The sequence below is a fragment of the Taudactylus pleione genome, unplaced genomic scaffold (assembly GCF_031769625.1).
Source record: "Taudactylus pleione unplaced genomic scaffold, aTauple2 ptg000041l, whole genome shotgun sequence".
NCBI classification, from domain to species: domain Eukaryota; kingdom Metazoa; phylum Chordata; class Amphibia; order Anura; family Myobatrachidae; genus Taudactylus; species Taudactylus pleione.
Window position 1 is genome coordinate 34420544 of NW_028284443.1, and position 12238 is coordinate 34432781.

The following is a 12238-nucleotide window of genomic DNA, read 5'->3' on the forward strand; positions in this document are numbered from 1 at the left end:
CTGATAGAATGTACTTCAAAAGATGTAAATGTGAGTGAAGGTACCTGTGGGAGAACTGTGTATGTGAAAGATTGGGAGAGTAATATTCCTACCCCACCTCCTTTACAATTACCAGGCCTGGAGGTGTGTGAGAAGTGTAGGTCACCATGTGAAAGTGCAGCAGGGGAGACAGTGTCTGATTGTGTGAGCCATGTTTCTCTAATTGCCAGAAGGTTGAGGTTAGTTGAAATAAAGAGGTCATGGATGGATGTTAGCTTATTGCAGACAGAGCGTGCGTTCCATAAGGCACATTTTAGTGACTTGGAGGGTATAGGGAGGCACGCAATGTTTATGAGGTTAGCTGAATTTATAGTTCGTTGTGGGTGTGGCATGTTGATTGGCCCTGGATTTGGTGATATGTCACCAGCTAATAGAAGCAGAAGGAGAAAAATATAAATATAGTTGTGGGATTTGTCTGAAAGTTTTTTATGCCGACAGGTTGTGGATGTTATTGTCAGTGTATATAGATAAGTTAAAAGCTCATGTGTTTTTGTAAGAGGAGAGTAGATTAATGAGGCAGCAATATGTACAGAAGGATGAGCTGCAGGGAGAGTAAAGTATGTAGTAGTCTTAGAGATGATTCCATGAAGTGAGATTATTAAGAGAAGTTTTTGATACATTGTTTTTTCTCAAAACATTTGATAATATACAAAACACAAACTACTGTTATGTTAAGTAATGATATTGTAATTACCTGGTCTTAGATGTTGTTCAACGTTTGTTCAACTGTTGTATAACTGTTACATAAATTACACTTGGTGTTCTAATACACTAATAGGGGAATTCAATAAGGAGCGCAAACTCAGTTTTTGCGTTAATATCGCACCTATGACGTCATTATTGCAGGTTTTAGTTTTACACTGTATTCAATTTCAAAGACTTTTCGCAGGTTCGAAAAGTCTTTGAAAAAAAACGGGGATAACTTTTCACCACTGAATAGGTGGCGAAAAAAAGTGCAGAATTGGGGTTTAGGGGTGCAGGCTATTTTTTTTTAAGCCTGCACCCCTAAACCTGGGAATGACATTTTAAAAAGAACTGTGTCAAAAAAAATGTAAAAAAAAAAATAGGGACATCCCAAAAAATGTATTTAAAAATTGGGGTGAAAAAAAAAGTGGGAAAAAAGTGTTTAAAAATAGGGAAATAGGTTCAGGGCTATTCTGCAAGTATGCGGCAGGTGTTTTCTAGAATAGGCTATTAGCGGCAGGTGCATAGTTGCAGAATTTTTAAAAACTTATTTTAGGGACATAAAAATATGCTAGTACCCATTTTCATGTACCCCAAATTTGATGGGACCACTTAAAAAAATGAAACAAATAACCTAAGTGCTCTTCTGAAACACTTCTTCAATATCGGGAAAAAAACACCTGCTGCGGCTATTTAAATCCCTGACTTTCATTTGCAGGCTAAAATGGGGGTACCCATAGTGATAGTGATCCCCCATGTTTTTACAACTTTAGGGGGGTCCTACAATCTTTTCAAGGAAAATGTTGTAGTTTATCGCAAATCCCACTTTGCCAGGTCCCGTTTTCGTAGATTTTATATTGAATACGGGGATAGAGCGGGCGCACACCCGATACTATATCCCTGAAAAATCTCCGATGTGGAGCGAAAAGTCCAGTACGGACTTTTCGCTCCCATATTGAATACCCCTCTCTTAGTGCTTATAATACACGGCTGCCATCGTCATCCACGGCTGCCGATTATTGCTGCTGATGGGAAATAGTAATATTCAGTATGACTAACAGGTTATATTAAAATAAGACACTAAAAGGCTGCTCAAGCTATTCTTCTTTGTTCAGTGATTTCAGCTTGAGAAATACACTTTAGCAAGTTACAAATTCTATACTAGTTTCAGACTGCAATAGATCCATTTCATTATTTAAATACAGCATAAGCAACCTGTGACTTTTTAGGTATAGAGGGACTACAAATCCCAACATGCCCTGCTGGCCTGTGATCAAAAGTATTTTTATAGGACAAAAAAAATTATATCCTAACGCCGCTTAAAGTGATGATGGGAAATCTTTTTGGGTCTCCTGTATTTAACATAAAAACTTACGTGGGACAGCTGAGCGATGTTCCTTTGCAGTCCTGCTGTCATCACCATATTAGTTAGGGCCCCCTTCCGTTCCCTGTTTCACAAATAAAACAAAGCATATAAATGTGTAAGGGTAATCTGGGTCCCTCAGCACCTTAGGCGGGAGCCTAGGCAAACTAATGGTGATGGTGATCTTGCAATGCACAACAATGATTCTTCTGCCCAAACGTTTACAATTCAATCTATTTATCCATCTATCTAAGATAGTAAAGTGCTGAATTGGGAAACTGCAGTAATTCATTCTGATCTATAAGGTAACCCTTCATTCCAATTTGAGATTTACAGATACCTTCATGTAGGGGAGAGTATTTAAAATGTAACTTTACAGAAATATTCTAAGAATCTCAGATTGCTTCTTAACATGGAAACTAATTTCCTTTTGATGGTGCATTGAGGTGTTGCAAGTAATTATGAATACATCATATGATTAATTCTTTCCCATTTGATTAGACAAAACAATTTGAGTGTCTAAAAATATCTATTCATCAATCAGAGAGTTAAAAAAACTAAAGGGAAGCTGAATTTATAATGAGTGTATGGTTCAAATGAAACACTCCACCAGCCTAAAAAATGAACAGGAGAATGTTATTTTATCTTTATTCTTTATGATAGATGTATTTCGTGCAGCGTTTACATGAGCTACCTCAGGCCCCAGTGTAGCGCATATTGGACCTCTCAAGGGCCCAAAATACCTAGGCTGAACCTGGAGCTAAACGTGCAGCCTGGGTGGTTAAGGTGCTGACTCCTGTCTGCGCTTGCAACTTTAAAATGCAGTATGCTTGGGGTAAGGGAAAGTAGCTGTTGGTCCTCGCTGTGACATTCCCCCCCTGCCAAAAGGACCGTAGAGAGCAGGGAAGGGCCTGAGTACTGCAGGGGCATGGCCAAACTATGGAGGCATGGCCATGTCCCCTTAAAAAAAAAATAAAAAAAATATTCCACACGTCCCTCAGCCAAGGGCCGATCGAGGGTGGGGGTGATTGCTCCCCCTCCCCATACAGTAGGCAAAGAGAGACTGCAGCAGTCTTCCTGGATCCTCTGCAGCCAGGGCAGGCGCTACCATTAGGCAGCTTTAGGCAGCTTCACTCGATCTGCAGATATCTGTCAGGTGTGTACCCACCTTAAGGCAAGCATCTACCTACAAGAGGGACATTTTGCAGGGCTATAATATTCAGAGCAGCATTTACAGATCACAGTCACCTTGACAGTTTATGCTTATTTGATTGCTGATTACAGGAAGCACAAGCCGTTTGCCCAGTTGTTATACAGTATATTTCCAATTTCACCCTTGGTTACAGTGCTACTAAAAGTGCCAGCAGAAAGGGATAGTCATGTTGCCACTATAGTTGATAAAGACTGTGCTTTCCCTAAGAGTTATTCATCCTGGTATTTAACATCATTCTATATTCTGTTGGGATAGTGCTTTCTGTGCTGAGGTGCGCACAGAGCAAGTCAGTGAGCTACTTTATTGTAACAGAGAGCCTCAGTCACACTGAACAGCATCCTAAAATCCAGTTGCCTCCTGTATCCACTTTATGTGCACCAACGAAAGCTGGGCAGTGAAGATTAATAGTGTCACCCATGGTAATGGCCAAACTCTTGAGAGTGTAGAAAGTAGAGATGAGCGGTTCAGAATAAAGCAAAATGTCACAGATTTCCGTGACAGATGACGTTTTGCCTCGCTCTGAGATTAGAACTTGACTGGAAGATCCGAGCCAAAACCGAACCACTTATCTGTTGTAGATAATGTTAATGTAGTTCAATATGTGTGCCATTGGGGACAAGACTAAAATATATAGAATGCAAATAACAAAAGGTGTAGTTCCCTGCCTAGCTAGGCTAACATTTTGCCACTCTATGTATTTGTAATAAAGACAATTTATTAATATTTTCCACAAAGCTACATTTGTCTTTGTTGTATGTTCTTCTTTGTGTTACATTATTGTCCCAATTCTGAAAGCATTTTCCATTGTTGCTATAATCAGTTCATCAGTCAAACTCCACCCAGCTGTAGCCATCAGTGTCACGTTGTCAACGCAGCACCAAGTAACGTCGTTTGACTTTGACACTATATTTTCCAATGTATATTAGATCTGTGACACTGTATATCATAAACAGACAATCTTACACAACATATTTCTTATATCTAGTGTCATTTTAATAGCATATTCTGAAAAGCAATATTGTGATGGATCAGTGATATATAAATAAATCCTCAGAAAACGTGATTTGGAAAGGAGAGTATCACATAAAGAGGGCACATCCGCTCAGAAGCCAGGCCATTATAGGCTCATTACTTTGACACTCTGCTTCTGTTGCTGCTGTTATTTATCCACCACAAAGCGTGATTGCTTTTGCCATCTCCTGGATATTAAAAGCTACTTGTTTTTTTATAGCTGCAATGGACTGAGACTCTGAATTGACAGGAAACCGTATTAAAGTGTGACTGATTGGGATGTTGATATAGTGATACTGATAACCAGCATTTACCATGTTCATGTGAAATTAATCTACTGTAAGTAAGATCTGAACATTCCATTTGATAGCCAGCCCTAGAAGTATCAGGATATGTAGCTCTACTCTCTATGATCAGATAGAGAGGGACAATCAGCAAAATATAAATACTAGGATCACTGACTCTTCGTTTTATTTTCATATATTTTTTTTTATTAACTGGTCTTCTCAGATATATTTCCATGAGCTACTGTAACTAGACAGTGTATGAAGAAGATTTCATGTGATATTTACCATAGAGCACGTTAGGAAATATTATTTTTATGCAACAATCATGAACTACTTCCTGACAAGCAGTTTTGCGTTTCATATTTCTTATAAAACTAGGATAATTAATTTCCAAGTATTACTCAGATGTCTTAGCCTTGTCTACAAACAACACAACACAGTTAATCAAATAAAAATAACTAACACTTGAAACTTTTCGCAGTAAACTGCTTCAGAAATATTATGGATGACTCTTACATTACAGTAGCATATTATTCCCAATGTGAGATTGGACTAAAATAACTTAAATCACTTGGCTAGAATCTACTGGCAATACTAACATTTATATATAACCTCATATTATTGCCCATTGATTTAATTACTCATATATTATTGTGTTGGTTTGTTTTTACTCTTATCTCTCTCACATTCCCTTCATGGTCACCTGTCTGATCCCATCAAAAAAAGCCCATCAAATAAAACTCCTATCAGATTGATTCTAGGTGGTATTTGTCTCTTATCAACACAAGAGGGTGTAATTTAGGCTCTTACCTTCACATCTGGTGGACTGCCCTACAATTGCTATCTTCATAGCTGCTCTTCTTTCTAATGTAACCCTAGCACCCATGTCTAAAGGGGATGTAGTCAGGATACCCGACACTGATAGCTTGACATGGGACTACAGATAGGTGTTTCGAAATCCCGGCGCTATCATTAACCCCACTATGAAATCCCGACACCCGACATACCGGACGAAGTTAAGCCGGGTGTCTTAGGTTCTAACTCTAGGGGGGGGGGTTAGCTTTAGGCACTCCGGGGGGGACTTAGGGTTAGGCACCCCCTGGGAGGGTTAGGGTTAGACTAGGGGAAGGGGGGGTTAGGGTTAGGCACCCCCTGGGAGGGTTAGACTAGGGGAAGGGGGGGTTAGGGCTAGGCACCCCCCCGGGAGGGATAGGTTTATGGTGCGGGAAGGGGGGGTTAGGTTTAGGCACCAACTGGTGTAGGTTAGGGTTAGGCACTAAGGGGGGAGGTTAGGGTAAGGCACCACTAAGGAACCATGGTCCTTTTTGATGGCCTGCTCGGTTACTTTGATAAACTAGGCTCAGTCACTGATTCTTATAACAACCTGGTGCCATGTAGCCAGTCATTGAAAAATGATGGACCCCTTCCCCCTTCTCTACAAGTACACAATACAGTATAACATGCCAAGTCCATAAAGAAAATGCCGTCGTACATGAATAACAAAATTCACTAATTCCTTTTTTGTTTTCCAGCTGCAATTATCTCTTGTGGTCCTTCCAGGGTTCATAGGGACTGGCCTCAGTTCCTCTGCCCAACCACCACTTCCTCCCCACTTCCAATGTGTGATTTCTTCACTATGAGGCTAACAGACATTTTCCCTTTAATACCACACATTTAGGGGTATATTTACTAGAAATGGAGATGTTGCCCATAGCAACCAATCAGATTCTACTTAACATTTATCTAGCACCTTCTAGAAGATAATAGCTAGAATCTGATTGGTTGCTATGGGCAACATCTTCACTTCTAAAAACCCGCACTTTAGTAAATATACCCATTGGAGACTACTTATTAGTCACAGAGTTATCACTATTCTTTATTTCTGTTTATTCTCCCTATTCTTTATTTCTGGTTATCACTATTCTTTATTTCTGGTTATTATCACTATTCTTTATTTATGGTTATAAAATATGTGATGTTTACTATTTTTATTTATTTCTTGTCTCAGAGCATATACATTTCTTAGTGGCACCGAGAACGATTTCCACAGGCGCAAGACACTGCATGTGGGTGTCTCAGTCTTAATGAAACCAGCTGCAGAATTAGCATAAAGGTGCAGATGCTGCGGCAGCAAATTACACAGCTGTGACCGCATCTACAGTACATGCATCTCTAAATCAGACCCTAGGGTGTAAATTTACTAAAGGTTGATTTAGATTGTTTTAAAACACCTTAGTGTCTGTTACTGTACATGTTGTCCTTACTGGCCTTTCTATAGAGGAAGGTGAACTGTAGTAAGTCAAAGAGGGTTCTATACTCTGTCCCCCCTATTAGTCCATGGGATAATATGCTATGGCACTAGCTTACTAAATATAAAAATAATTAAAAAACATTTGTCAATATGGGATTAGAGAAAAAAAGTAGAAATACATTTAAAAAACAAAACCTACACACCATTTATATAACATTTGCCGTGACACTCAGCCAGGGTTATATATATATATATATATATATATATATATATATATATATATATATATATATATATATAGCAAACAGGCGGCACTCCCAGCAAAAATGAGAATCAACACAGGAAAGTGATCTGAATCACTTTCCAGGTGGTGATTCAGATCACTTTCCTGTGTTGATTCTCATTTTTGCTGGGAGTGCCGCCTGTTTGCTATATTTATGATTACAGATGACTCTGTGATCTTTGGAGGGCACCCACCGTTTCAGTTGATGTTTTTGGGAGTGCCACCTTAGGACATTTTATATATATATATATATAATATATATATACACACATATTAAGTATCCACAACAAAAAGTTACATAGCATAGAATACATTTACACTAACCCATGGCTAAGTGCATTTTTTATTTTATTTTTCTGTAAAAAAAAATCCCAATAATCCTCCAGAAGTGAATAAATTACTCACCGAAATATGTAAAGTTCACTTGGGTAGACTTCTAAGTCTGAGTCTTCCCCGCCTGCTACAGTAATTCACAGCACTTGTAGCTGGGAAAGTTTACAGCAGTGTGTAATTTGTTAGAAATACAACAGATTTCTTTTCTTACATCACTTAAATCCAGCTCACTCCGCAAGTCGTGTCAACCTAAAGTATGATGCCTTATTTTCTAGGGTATCATAATTCAAAGAGAGGTAGAAAATAATTACGCTATTGTGAGTTTTGTCATGTAGGTTTCATTGAGCTGTTTGAGAAGGACATTTTTTTTGTATGTGACACATTAAGTAAAAGTACTCAGTATAACACAGAGCACAACTTCAAAGCTATTACACTGCTGTCAAGACATTGATTGATTAAAGCTGTTTCATGTTTACAGGCCAAATAATATGAACCAATTTTAGAAGATAATAACTAGTTGCTGGGCAATTAACTGCAGTAAATTTGAAAAGTCCGTATCTAATAAATACATAAGAAGGTGGTGAGTGCTGAAGAGTCTGTCAGTTTGGTTTAGATCATCCAGTCTAATTTCCATGATGAATAATATGATGTTCACCAAGATGACGTGAATTAATTTTGTATTAGATAGTGAGCATCATTCTGTAGAGTAATCATATTTGATAGGGTGTCAAAACTCATATCATTGGTTCATTGCATTGCTGAAGTGATGTTGTCGCAGAATGGAGCACTTTAATAGTGCAGTGGCAGAGAAAAAGGGGAACTAAAGTTTTGAGTTTTTTTGGTCTTTTTTAAATCACTTTATTTGTAACAGCAGACAGACATGACACCATACAAAAAAAGAGGACAATAAGTCCAATAAACATACAGTCAGGTGCATAAATATTGGGACATTGACAGAATTTTCATATTTTGGCCTCTATTCACCACCACAATGGCTTTGAAATGAAACAAACAAGATGTTCTTTAACTGCAGACTTTCAGATTTAATTTGAGGGTAATTACATCCAAATCAGGTGAACGGTGTAGGAATTACAACGGTTTCTATATGTGTTTCCCACTTTTTAAGGGGCCAAAAGTAATGGGACAAACTAAACAATCCTAAATCTAACTTTCACTTTTTAATACTTTGTTGCAAATCCTTTGCAGGCAATTACAGCCTGAAGTCTGGAACGCATAGACATCACCAGACGCTGGGTTTCATCCCTGGTGATGCTCTGCCAGGCCTCTACTGCAAATGTCTTCAGTTCCTGCTTGTTCTTGGGCCATTTTCCCTTCAGTTTTGTCTTCATCAAGTGAAATGCATGCTCAATCGGATGCAGGTCAGGGGATTGACTTGGCCATTGCATAACATTCCACTTTTTAGCCTTAAAATAACTCTTTGGTTGCTTTTGCAGTATGCTTCGGGTCATTGTCCATCTGCACTGTGAAGCGCCGTCCAATGAGTTCTGAAGCATTTGACTGAATATGAGCATATAATATTGCCTAAAACACTTCAGAATTCATTCTGCTGCTTTTGTCAGCAGTCACATCATCAATAAATACAAGGGAACCAGTTCCATTGGCAGCCATACATGCCCACGCCATGACACTACCACCACCGTGCTTCACTGATGAGGTGGTATGTTTTGGATCATGAGCAGTTCCTTTCCTTCTCCATACTCTTCTCTTCCCATCACTCTGGTACAAGTTGATCTTTGTCTCATCTGCCCATAGGATGTTGTTCCAGAACTGTAATGGCTTTTTTAGATGTTGTTTGGCAAACTCTAATCTGGTCTTCCTGTTTTTGTGGCTCACCAATGGTTTACATCTTGTGGTGAACCCTCTATATTCACTCTTGTGAAGTCTTCTCTTGATTGTTGACTTTGACACATATACACCTACCTCCTGGAGAGTGTTCTTGATTTGGCCAACTGTTGTGAAGGGGTTTTTCTTCACCAGGGAAATAATTCTTCTGTCATCCACCACAGTTGTTTTCCGTGGTCTTCCGGGTCTTTTGGTGCTGCTGAGCTCTACGGTGTGTTCTTTCTTTTTAGGAATGTTCCAAATAGTTGATTTGGCCACAACTAATGTTTTTGCTATCTCTCTGATGGGTTTGTTTTGATTTTTCAGCGTAATGATGGTTTGCTTCACTGATAGTGACAGCTCTTTGGATCTCATATTGAGAGTCGACAGCAACTGATTCCAAATGCAAATGTCACCTAGAATCAACTCCAGACCTTTTACCTGCTTAATTGATAATATAATAACGAGGGAATAGCCCACACCTGTCCATGAAATAGCTTTTGAGTTGATAGTCCCATTACTTTTGGCCCCTTAAAAAGTGGGAGGCACATATAGAAACCGTTGTAATTCCTACACCGTTCACCTGATTTGGATTTAATTACCCTCAAATTAAATCTGAAAGTCTTCAGTTAAAGCACATCTTGTTTGTTTCATTTCAAAGCCATTGTGGTGGTGAATAGAGGCCAAAATATGAAAATTCTGTCAATGTCCCAATATTTATGCACCTGACTGTATAACGAAGCAATGTGGTTATGACGTATGAAAATATGTCAGTATTCTCGAAAGGAACACATATATACATTACATTAGAACAGTAATGGTGCGTACACACATGCTTTCAGATTTGTACGATAATGATCATATCGTTTAAATATGACAGCTTCTGGCCCCTGCAAACGCTCAAACGATGGTCGATGCGCGGCCATGTATGGTCGATGTTGACCATTGTCGGTAATCTGTGCAAGCAGGCATGCCTGGTCGATATCGATATCGACCAGGTTAGCCTGTTTACTATATAAGGACCCGTGATCGTTAATCGCAGGTTATTATAGTTCTGGACTTGATATATCCTTTATTAGAGTAATCACCAACAAAACATATGTAACCCCCCTTCCTCATATGTTAGTATCATGTATGTTTAATTGATATGCAATTAAGTCACTATGGGCCGGAATTAATTAGCAGCAATTATTTATCGTGTGAAAAGAGTGATAGCCTCTAGCTATACGTCTGAGGCTATTCAATTACAACCCCTTTTCCTCACAGTAAAATTGCGGCTATAAGCACCTGGAGCTATGGGTTAACAGGTTTCCAGCACTAGTGATAAGGGCACTTATCATGGATTTCTGTTCGAGGCTCCCTCAGGCTCGAACAGAAATCTGTGTTAAGTGCAGCCTGCAGGCTTATTGCAGGCTGCCGCGGACTGCAGTTGAATAACCCTGACCGACCAATTAGACCACGGTTAAATACTGAGGCTAACTGAATCCGGCCTTATGTCTCTGTATATTGGTTTAATGTTATTATATATGTTATGCTGGACTAAGGAGCATATTAGTCAAACAGATAAAGCCGTACTAGTCTTGTAAATGGCGCATGGCTTCAGGACTGTTGGAGAAATTAGCAATTCCCCAACTGTGAGTAGTGTCAATTGCCCCACTAACTGTCACTAAGGATGAATTGAGTGACAGTTGGAGGGAGGAGTTAGAAGATACCTGTGAGGACAGAAGGGATCTGCGCTGCCGAGTCGTTAGTGTCGGCTGCATCACAGCGCTAACTGGAGAAACTGATATTGAATGCTGGGGACGATATGGATCAGAGACTTCCCGTCTAAGACTGGGGTCGATGGGGACACCTAATTGACACTGCTGGTCATTTGGTGTCATAGAGTGGGGTTTTCACAAAATATAAACATTTACAAACATTCACTGATATCAAGATGAGAAATCGAATACATTTTCACAGATGCAACATATAAAAGGAGCAATACATGATATGATCAAGCAAAGGTAGAGAACCATATACTGTAATATTACAACATAACATGAATCATAACACTAACATGAAAGGAAAAAAGAAACCACATGTTCTTCCTTTAAAAAATTCAGATGGCATTGGGCCAGAGGGAGTCGGAACAACCCCCTTTGTGTGCTAATTTAGCATTATACAAGGTAAATAAATTAATTCCTGGTCCTAACAACCAGATAAATGACTTCAGTAATGCTCTCCAGTAATTATATGTTTGTTTGTGAGCTTGTCATCACCACATCATGTGGGAAGGAATTGTGCATCTTACCCACTCTTACAGTAAAGAACCCCTTCCTGTACTCAGGAATCATTTGTACTGTATAAGGGGGAACAGGAATGGCAGTGCAATGCTAGTGTTATTCCATTTTGCATCTATCCTGCCTGTTTCTGTTTTTGAACCTGAACTTTATATCCACCTTTCCTCTGTCTATCACCAATCATAATGTATAGTGGAAAAACGTGGGGCTGTTGCCTGTTTGTTCCCCATAGTGAAGACCTCACTCTCTTGTAGGGGGTCCTGGTGATGATCCGAGTGAGTATTAGGCTTAGTTCCCTGTGGAATGCAACACCAATCACTAGTGCGGGTCCACATCTGGGATATTGGGTCCACATCTGGGATATTGTGTGACAAAGGCATGTTGAGGGGGAAACAACCTAATTTGGTTATGAATATAAGAATATAATGTGCTCAAATTATTTTCAAGATCCTTTTTTTTCTATATGTATATCCTCTTGATAACGCTCTACTTATTTAATATCCTCTGTCATTCACAGTACACTGTTCTTTATGCATTATCTTTCCAATATGCTCGATGTAATCCTGGTATTTTACATTGATTGCATCTACAGATTACAGTATAACGTGTATGTTCAGGAGAGATGTGCTATAAATATGTTTGTCCTTGGT

General features: G+C 39.1%; 1 protein-coding gene across 1 annotated transcript in view; it reads left to right on the forward strand.

The window, feature by feature from the left end:
• FGF14 (fibroblast growth factor 14) overlaps positions 1 to 12238 on the forward strand; it is a 248997-nt gene that overhangs the window by 218549 nt on the left and 18210 nt on the right. The gene's annotated exons all lie outside the window — the stretch shown is intronic.